Source organism: Chlorocebus sabaeus, chromosome 8 (assembly GCF_047675955.1).
Source record: "Chlorocebus sabaeus isolate Y175 chromosome 8, mChlSab1.0.hap1, whole genome shotgun sequence".
NCBI lineage: Eukaryota > Metazoa > Chordata > Mammalia > Primates > Cercopithecidae > Chlorocebus > Chlorocebus sabaeus.
Window position 1 is genome coordinate 85,128,147 of NC_132911.1, and position 9,366 is coordinate 85,137,512.

Genomic DNA, 9,366 nt, shown 5'->3' on the forward strand with positions numbered 1-9,366 from the left:
ATTAGGACTTCAACATGTGAATTTTGGAAGGGACATGCTTGAACTCTTAAGAACCTCTTTCAAGTCTCTTTGCAAAGCCACATTTTTTTTTGTTTTTTTGTTATTTAGTTTTTATTTCATAATCATAAACTTAACTCAACTCTGCAATCTAGCTAGGCATGGGAGGGAACAAGGAAAACATGGAACCCAAAGGGAACTGCAGCGAGAGCACAAAGATTCTAGGATACTGCAAGCAAATGGGGTGGAGGGGTGCTTCCTGAGCTGCAGAAGGAATGGTCTGGTGGTTAAGATAAAACACAAGTCAAACTTATTTGAGTTGTCCAATCAGAAATGGTGATCTTCTTGCTGGTCTTGCCATTCCTGGACCCAAAGCGCTCCATGACCTCCACAATATTCATGCCTTCTTTCACTTTGCCAAAGACCACATGCTTGCCATCCAACCACTCAGTCTTGGCAGTGCAGATGAAAAACTGGGAACCATTTGTGTTGGGTCCGGCATTTGCCATGGACAAGATGCCAGGACCTGTATGCTTTAGGATGAAGTTCTCATCTTCAAATTTCTCCCCATAGATGGACTTGCCACCAGTGCCATTATGGCGTGTGAAGTCACCACCCTGGAATAATTCTGTGAAAGCAGGAAGCCTTATAACCAAATCCTTTCTCTGCAGTGCTCAGAGCACGACAATTTTCTGCTGTCTTTGGAAACTTGTCTGCAAACAGCTGGAAGGAGACGCGGCCCAAGGGCTCGCTGTTGATGGCAATGTCGAAGAACACGGTTGGGTTGACCATGGCTAATAGTACAGGGTTTTCCTCTGCGGCGGTGTCTGCAAAGCTGCAAAACCACATTTTATTTATAGACTTTGGGATTGGGATTCAGAATCTGTAGTAAGTAGTTTAGACTATGATACACACACACACACACACACACACACACACACACAGAGGCAGGATGGGCAAAGATCACTCTTCCCATAGACTGCTTTTGCAATAAAACTTTTTCATGGTGGGAGGAGTATGGTGGAATTGGGATTGTGAGCAGTATAAAGGGGTGAAACACCTTGTTCTTGCCCTTGAGGAGCTTATACTCAGAGGGCACCTAAAAAATACGTGTGTGGGAAAACATGAAATAACAGGGCACAAATGTCTGCTGGTTGAGTTGAATTTAGCTTAGAATGTGACCAAATTGAATGAGTGATTATTTGGGTGGTTCAGAGGAGATGCTCAACAAATGGTATCCACTCTCACTTTAATACTATGCTAACCTGGTGTTCTTCCAGAAAGACTTTACATGAAACAAGAGTGGGCTACAAGCAAAGAGAAATGGCTCAGTATAGTAAAACTAATAGATCATGTTTGTCTGGTATTAGTTATTTTGTTTATAATCTTGAGCAGTAGCAACTAAGTGGTTAATCAACTTTACTTTTAAAGTAAATAACATTATAAAGCTTTCCCTCATTATTTTCTTCATTTCTAACTTTTAATCTCATTAAATATTGTCATATTATTATACATGATTTTGTAAATCCTCTCTATCTTTTGGAACAAGATGGGATATAAATACAGTAAAGCGTTCTGAAGGGACTGATTTATTTTGTTTGCCACAGAAAAATACTTTGTATGTCAAGCCAGCTTTCAAAAGCTTGAAACTGTAAATAGGAAATATAAGCGAAGGAAAGGTCAAATAATGGGTAAAACTAAATCACGTAATTTAGACAGGATTCTCTTTTTTTATAAGAGTGAAATTGTGTCAATTTAGCCAATTGTAGATTTAATAAGAGAAAAGGTCTCAGATCCATAGCTGCATGTAATAAACTAAAACAGAAGCTAATAACATGATTTATGGGATTCCTCTTGATCCTGACATTTCATTATTTTTATACAGAAATAGCATTTCAAGTACAGGTTTTCAGCATTTTGTTTCCTCATCTTGTTCTCAAATATATATACTGAAAACCATCTTGTTTTATAATTTTCTGACTTCCATCAGGAAAATAGTTGTACCTTAAATAAAATTCTTGATCTATTTTCAATTGTGTTTCTCTACAAATCTTTTTTAAGGTCTGGGGGAAAGTGGTGCAAATATGAAACCTATGACTTAAAGCTACTTCTTAAAAATTGTACACACGCAGATACACACACACAAAAACCATTTCACTAAATTGGTATATGCAGTTTTAAAAGAGATAACAGAATTAAAGTGATATGGATTTATGCTTTGTTTTCAACTGAGTTTTTATTTGTGTGTAGAAAATTCAATTGTATTTTGAACCAATACAATTACTTAACTAGAGAACAAAGTGTCACTTGTAGCAGAACACTTTTATTAACAGGGTTTTTCTTCACTGACTAATTAGTTTTTTGCTTAATGTAGGATCTCATCATAAGTGATACAAGGCATAGAATTTTTTAAAAGATGAAGAATTTTTTTTGTGTGTGTGTGGCAAAAATCTCTGGCTTGTGTATTATGTCTCGGCTAAAAACTCATCATATGCTCTGACTCCTACCTAGTCCGCTACTTCAGGATAGTCGCGGTTGTCAGCTGGACCTGGGCTTAAATCTCTGCTTTGACATGGAGTTAGAAGGGGGTACTTTTATCTTTTTAAGACTTATTTTCCCCATCTGTAAAATGGAGATGACAATCTCCATTTTATAGGATTTAGGCATTACTGCTCATAGCATTTACTTTCTAAAAACAGTTCAAGGGTTAATTGATTGATTGAAATTGAAGTTTAAAAAATAAGAATAATAAAATATTAGACTTGGAGGGAACATGCACATTAGATAGGCCAATTGCCCACTCCAAGCAAGCAGCCTTTACTTTGTAGCCTGTGCTTGAACACTGTGGAAGGGCATTCACCATCTGCCAGTGTAGTGGGCTCTACTATGAACTATCTTAGCTACTCCCCAGATTTTTCTGTGTCACTGTGTGCATAAACTATTGACACGTTGCCTCAAAACTAACAGTAGAAAAGGAGATAACCTTATTGCAACACATGGCTTGTGGACTTCACACTTACAATGATATGGCTCACATAGCAAGGATAATATAGCAGCAGCGCCATAATATCTAAATGAAATATTGCATGCCTGGGAGCACATCCTTTAGAAAACAGATGGTTCTTTGTTGAAAACAAAATATGATTATGGTGTTTGCATGCAAGAAATCTTACACTGTCTAATTATAAGAATCAGACTAGTTGTAGCTGTTGGCATACAAAGTTTCTTCAGATCAGTAGAAAAATGTTCTACTCTTGACTATACAATTGAGAATAATGAGATACAGGTGAAATATCTCTTTAATGAATACCATTATGATGTCTAGATCTATGTAATAAACTAGTGCAGGTACAGACTAGTTTCAATATACACTATTGGAACCAAAAAGCATAATTGATGCTATGTTCACAGGTCCCTGTCTATTTAGGAGTTTGTCTCCATAAATGTTGCTTTGACATTTACCATTGCATTATAGCTGAACTTTAATGCAATGGGACATTTCTATAAAGTGTGAGAGGTTTGCATGAAGAATGACTACTTTTGTAGGGAGAGGAGAGAGAGGATGAAGATCAGGTGGATTAACAAAATCATGGAGGAGAAGAAAAGGGAAAGTGGTATCTTTAGTTAATAAATTAGAATACAATATCCTCTAACTCAGTGGCTCTCAACTGGACTACTGTTGTCTCATTTGGAAATATCTAGAGATATTTTTGATTGTCACAACTGTGATGCTACTGGCATCTGTCGAGTAGAGGCCAGAGATGCTGCCAGACATCCTACAATGCACAGGACAGTCCCCACAAAAAGAATTGTTTTGGCCGGGCACCGTGGTGCATGCCTGTAATCTCAGCACTTTGGGAGGCTGAGGTGGGTGGATCACCTGAGGTCAAGAGTTGGAGACCAGCCTGGCCAACATGGTGAAACCTTGTATCTACTAAAAATATAAAAATTAACTGGTCGTAGTGGTGTGTGCCTGTGTTCCCAGCTACTTGAGAGGCTGAGGCAGGAGGATAGCTTGAACCTGGGAGGTAGAGGTTACAGTGAGATCATGCCATTGCACTCCAGCCTGGGTGACAGAGCAAGACTCTCTTAAAAAAAAAAAATTGTTTGGTTCAAAATGTCAATAGTGCCAAGACTGAGAACCCTGGAACCTGAGAGCCTGAACTACATCCCACTATGTGCATTTTATCAACAGATACCTATAAAAGTGGACTTATAATATAATACAGCAATTTTATATTGATCCCATCAGCTTTATTTCTTACAGAATTCTACCCAAATTCTATCATTGGAAAGATGCATTCCCACTCACTTTGGAAGCTAAAAAACTTGATCTCATGGAGACACAGTAAAATGATAGTTACCAGAGGCTGGGAAGGATGTGAGTGTGTGTGGAGGGGGAGATGAAGAGAGATTGCTTAATGGCATATAATTAGAAGAAATAAGTTCTAATGTTCAATGGTAGATTAGGGTGACTAAAGTTATCAACAATGTATTGTACATTTCAAATAGCCAGAAGTGAAGACTTTAAATGTTGTCAATATATAGAAATGATAAATGCTTATGGTGATGATTATCCTAAATACACTGACTTGATCATTGCACATTCTCTACATTTAAGAAACTATCACATGTACTACATAAATATGTACAAATATAGTGTATCAATTAAAAATTAAAAATTTCTTTAAAAATTAAAAGAAGAAACAGCTAACGAAAATAAATAAATAAAACTTAAGGTAGATTAAATCTTCAAAACACTCACCAACTTCACCTATCTCTTTGGATTACTGGGCTTTTATTCTTTTGAACAATGAAGACTTCCCTTATTTTATAATAACTTAAAAATGTACCTAAAGTTATTTTTTACTGCCTTTCCAGGAGAGGGTGTTCATTATATCAGTTCACTTGGGTCATTCTACTGTAGGTTGGGGAAGTTGTCTCTTCCTTGAGTGAAGATAGCTAATGATGTTTAGATTCTCTTTGATCATCTTTACTGTCTACATGAGACTGAATAAAATTCTGACCCCTAAAAGTCAGGAAACAACAGGTGCTGGAGAGGATGTGGAAAAATAGGAACACTTTTACACCATTGGTGGGAGTGTAAATTAGTTCAACCACTGTGGAAGAGAGTGTGGCGATTCCTCAAGGTTCTAGAACTAGAAATACCTTTTGACCCAGCCATCCCATTACTGGGCATATACCCAAACGAGTATAAATCATGCTGCTATAAAGACACATGCACACGTATGTTTATTGCGGCACTATTCACAATAGCAAAGACTTGGAACCAACCCAAATGTCCATCAGTGATAGACTGGATTAAGAAAATATGGCACATATACACCATGGAATACTATGCAGCCATAAAAAAGGATGAGTTCACGTCCTTTGTAGGGACATGGATGAAGCTGGAAGCCATCATTCTGAGCAAACTGTCACAAGGACAGAAAACCAAATGCCGCATGTTCTCACTCATAGGTGGGAATTGAACAATGAGAACACTTGGACACACGGTGGGGAACATCAGAAACTGGGGCCTGTCGTGGGGTGGGGGAGGGAGCAGAGAGCATTAGGAGATATACCTTATGTAAATGGTGAGTTAATGGGTGCAGCACACCAACATGGCAATGTATACATATGTAACAAACCTGCACTTTGTGCACGTGTACTCTAGAACTTAAAGTATAATAAAAATAAATAAATAAATAAATAAATAAATAAATCTGACCCCTGCAGTTCTAACATTTCCATGTACATTATCCCTATTCAAATTTCAGAGTCTGGTAGACATTCATCTGATTTGGCACTGATAGACCAAGGTTCTGTAGCCACCCTAGGAAACAATTCCATGAAATAGGAGTGACAATCATATGTTCACATTGGTAAACACTCTGCATTTCCAAACTAATGATAGGAAATGTTATTCTCTGAATGTTACATGCAAATAAGATTTTTACAGTGATAAAATCTATACCAAAGAAATAGCGACCTCAGAGCTGTCTTCCTCCAAATACAGTAAAAGAGCAAAAATATGCAGAAACCAAATCTGTAAATACCTTAAGCCCATTTACATTCCTCCGGATTCCACAGATTGCCCTGGGCAATCGCAGCATAGAAGAGGAAAGACTTTCCCTTTACTCTCTGAGGGTTTGATAATTGAGTCTATAAAATAAACTGACAGTAGCCAGATTAGCAGGAGAAGAAGTATTCAAATTTATTACATGCATGGGGGTGTCACACGAAGGAAAAGTAAATACTCCAAAAAAACCTTATAGAGAAGCTTATATACTCTCTTCATTGAGGAAAGGGGAGGAGGGATGTAGATAACTTAGGGGACAGTAAATGCTTTGGGGACAAGATAAATAGGTCCTCAGAAGAAAAGGTAACAACAGTCTGTCTCTCTGGCCGTGGGATTATCCAGTTTTCTCATCTGCAACTTAAGTTTAAGCTGCTCTGGTTGATGAGATTTCTGGGGAGGGGATTCATGACAATTGCATTTCATATAGAGGATTTCTCTTTAGGTAGATAAGGGTAGTTCAGAGAAAACCTTTCCCTACATTTGCTGTTCCCCAAGTGCCCTCAGTTTGAGGTCCAAAATGGCATATTTCAGGGGGGCATTTCCTGAACTCCTTCAACATAAAAAGCCAAGCAACAGGGTACACAAAGTTTATGGTAATTTAAGTTGTAAATATTGCAGCAGTAGCAAAGAAAACTAAACAGAATTTAGTTGCAAAATTATAATAATGGCTGGGAGCTGGAGCAAATCACCTCAGCCTGGGAGAATTAGGGCTCAGGAGTTCAAAATAGGAAAAGCAGCTCAGAAACAGACCTAAAGGGAAATCAACTATTTTCAGACCATAGACTGTAGACTACATAACTCTCATCCGTTTGGTCAGTTGTTACTGCACAACCATAATGTCTCAGTGCCATTCAATAATCAGTGCTTCTTTTTCTTTTCTTTTTTTTTTTTAATTTTTCGTGAGTTTGCTGGTTGGCAGGAATTAGCTCACCTGGACTAGACTCAGCCAAGTAACTGAACTTTGAGCTACAGGTTTGGCTCTGGTCTTCATCCTGGGGCAAATAGGTATGCAGAGGAATCTTTTTTCATGGCAACGCCAGAGGCACAAGAAGACAACTATGCGAGCACATTTCAAGCTCCTGCTGATGTCATGTCTTTCAACAGGCCATTGGTCAAAGCAAGTTGCGGTGGCAAGTCCAAAGTCTAAAGACAGAGTACATTGCTCTTTCTATGGAGGTAGGGAGGAAGAAAGAATAATTTTAAGCATTCATGTAATCTGCCGTATCATTTATAGTTGAGCTTAGATTTTCAGAAGGAAAATAATTTTTATGTATTCAACTGCAATATCATATTTTTAATTTTCAGAAAGGAAGGATAGTCCAGGTAATAAGTAATGTAGCTGGATTCACAGGTTCTGAATATTATTCTCTTTCTTGTCGTTGATGTGAGAAGCTGCACTCAATTTTTCTTGCAGTTTAATCTCTGCCAACTGCTAAATGTAAATAACATTTCCTGTTGACCTACTATTCTATGTCTTCCAGGAAATGAGGTAAAAACTCAAATTTGCTACAAATTGCTTGGTGGAACGCAGTTACAAAGGATGCATCATTATTTAATTTTTTAGCCTCCATAGTTTTTCTGCAGTTCTTTTGACATTATTTAGAGCATTTAAGAATAGAGAAAAAATTTGGCAAGACAAGCATTTTACATTTTTCCTCATCTCTTCCTCCAAGGGATATTACTTTGAATTTGTTTAGCATTTTAGTCAATCCATTAACCTTTCACCCAAGATTTAGAAAATGGATTTAATGGTTTAATTCTGTTCCCTAAGGAGTCAATAACCACATCATAAGCTGCCTGGTGTTAGACATTAATTGGAATGCACTTTCAGGGCAAATTCAGAGTTAGGATAATGAAAGTATCAAAAATAGGTACTGAAGAGAGAAAGTTGCTCATCTTGGCTCTTGCTAATTTTGAAATACATAGTTGTATTTCTGTTGATGGGAGTGGTATTAACAACAGCGGGGCTACAACAATGAACTGAATTGTATAAAATATTCACTTAAGCGTATTCTCTTTCCTGCATGAGATTGTCACTTAATATCCTTTATTTAATCTCTGACAATTCCTCTAAGTATTCTCGGTTTCTCCAGATATTGTGGTGTTTGGGGTTTGGAATTAAAAGGAATATCTGAGAAGGTAGGAGCTCAGTTTCCGAAAAGAAGGGCTAGTCCTGAAAGTCAGTCTTTGCTTTCCTGTTGTCTCCTTTCACTTCCAAAATCAATCCTGAAAAGTGGGAAATACATAAGTAGTTCCAATGTGAGGGTCAATGTGAGGAGAGAACAAAAGAGCTAGACCTTATTTGCTTTACTCCACACACAGGTGTGATTATTGCTAGGAATGGAGAGCACAGGGCAGTAGCGACCTTGTGCCTTGCCTGCAATCTACCACCTGGATACCATGCCCCGCCTGTATACTTTTCACCTTGCATGACATGCGAGGACAGCGTGTGCCTTGTGCCTGACCTCACCTTCTGCCTGCTATCCAGCAGCTGGATAGCAGGCTCCACCCAGGGGACTCACTCAGTTCCTTTGGGCACTGGGCGCTTGCCTTCCTAACTGGCTTTGCAAAGGTTAGTCTTGTAACCAGATGAATTTCCTTCAGGTTTTTTTTTTTTTTTGTCTTTTTGAGATGGAGTCTAGCTCTGTTGCCCAGGTCATAGTGCAGTACAGCAATCTCGGCTCATTGCAACCTCCACCTCAAGCAATTCTTCTGCCTCAGCCTCCTGAGTAGCTGGGATTACAGGTGCATGCCACCATGCCCAGCTAATTTTTGTATTTTTAGTAGAGACAGGGTTTCACCATGTTGGCCAGGCTGGTCTCCACCTCCTGACCTCAAGTGATCTGCCTGCCTCGACCTCCCAAAGTGCTGGGATTACAGGCATGAGCCACTGTGCCAGGCCTTCCTTCAGCTTTCTTCCGTTTGATCAAGGGGTTCTCTCCAGTCCAGTTTTCACTGTTGTGGAGATACCAGAGAACCACATCTGATTTCAGATGAGCAATAACTTCAAGGAAAGGAAAAATGCAGATGGAATCCTAACATTTCCCACAGTTGTTATTTTATGAAACAGCATTTTACTAAAAGGCTTAAATTATTGACTAAATAGAGCTTTTTTATTTTGTGGGATGGGAGTGGGTGAAGAGGGTATAGATAATAGGCTTCATATTTTACTTTTATATTTTTTGAAAAATGAATGGAAAAAAAGGAGTATTCATTTAAAATAAGCTTCCTTAAAAGTCACAGCATATTAGTCAGCCTTACAAGTTCTTTTTTTTTTTAGCAAGAGA

General features: G+C 38.3%; 1 pseudogene; it reads right to left on the minus strand.

Moving 5' to 3' along the window:
* Window positions 1-269: 269 nt before the first annotated feature.
* LOC103237032 (peptidyl-prolyl cis-trans isomerase A pseudogene) lies at window positions 270-861 on the minus strand (annotated as a pseudogene).
* Between the last annotated feature and the right edge of the window lie 8,505 nt (window positions 862-9,366).